We start from the raw sequence: 1456 nt of genomic DNA on the forward strand, positions 1-1456 counted from the left end.
AAAAAGGGGCAGAGGATCTAAGATTTTTCTGTGGAAGAACATACAGATGGCCAACAGGCATATGAAGAGATGTTCGACATCACTAATCATTAGGGAAATGCAGATCAAAACCACAATGAGATATCACCTCACACCTGTCAGAATGGCTATTTTAAGAAAGATAAGAAATAACAACTGTCGGAGAGGATGTGGAGAAAAGGGGACCCTCCTGCACTGTTGGTGGGATTATAAATTAGTGCAGCCGCTGTGGAACACAGTTCCTCGAAAAATTAAGAATAGAGCTACCATATGATCAGCAATTCCTCTTCTGGGTATTTATCTGAAGAATATGAAAACACTAATTTAGAAAGGTATGTGTATTCCTATGTTCACTGCAGCATTATTTGCACTAGCCAGGATATGGAAGCAATCCAGGAGTCCAGTTTTGGATGAATCGATAAAAATATATGATTCTATATGAATATATATGTAATATAATTAGTATATGTAATGGAATATTACTCAGCCATAAAAAATGAAATATTGCCATTTACGACAATATGGAGGGTATTATGCTAAGTGAAATAAGTCAGACGGGAAAAGACAAAAATCATCTGATTTCACTCATATGTGGATTATACAACAAAAAAGTAACAAACGAACAAATAAAACAAGATAAAAACAAACCTATAAATACATAGACTGGTGGTTACCAGAGGAGAATTATAATGTTGTACCTGAAATTTATATAATGTTCTTAATTAATGTAACTATTTAACTTTTTTAAAAATAATGAAATACCCTTCCTACACAACTTTTTAAAGAAATGAACCTGAACGGTTGACGGTGGTTTCATTCACTTCTCACTTATTTTCTGAACCACAAATGGCAACTAACCTATCGAGTGATTTGCATATCTGCACAGGTGAAATGTTAATGTAGTGTTACATTGTTCTTTCGATCCATGAAAAAATCCTGGTGGGCAGGGTCGTCCAACAATCTTTCTCAAGCACTTCAAAGCAAAATCACTAGCCTTCTGTACTCTGAACTTCTAGATCCTGTGTGAAAAATATCCCACTTAGGTTAGTACATCTGTCTCGAGAAGAATTACCCATGGGAAAATAATGCCCTCATTCTTATTTCTTGCCTTTTGGACCCAAAATACAAATCCTGGTAGTTAAGGTCCTAAAGTTAAATCCGCTGTCATGGAGCATGCAATATAAACCCAAGTTAAATAATCATAGAATAGAGACCACATGCCCAGGCAGACAGTGTGCAGCTCGATGGGGAATGAGCGCATTAAGATAAATCGTGTCCAGATTGCAAGGTGCGGGATGGTAAGGGCTCCATCCAGATTCTCCTGCCGACACGAAGGACTCCAGACCTGCTGCTGCCTGAAAGCCTTCAGCTGTCAGTCCTGTCTAGAAATTGCCCTTGGTTGCAGAGGGCTGCTTTGCCCAAGGTCATGTTCTTTTCA

The sequence above is a fragment of the Pteropus vampyrus genome, unplaced genomic scaffold (genome assembly GCF_000151845.1).
Source record: "Pteropus vampyrus isolate Shadow unplaced genomic scaffold, Pvam_2.0 Scaffold159, whole genome shotgun sequence".
NCBI classification, from domain to species: Eukaryota; Metazoa; Chordata; class Mammalia; order Chiroptera; family Pteropodidae; genus Pteropus; species Pteropus vampyrus.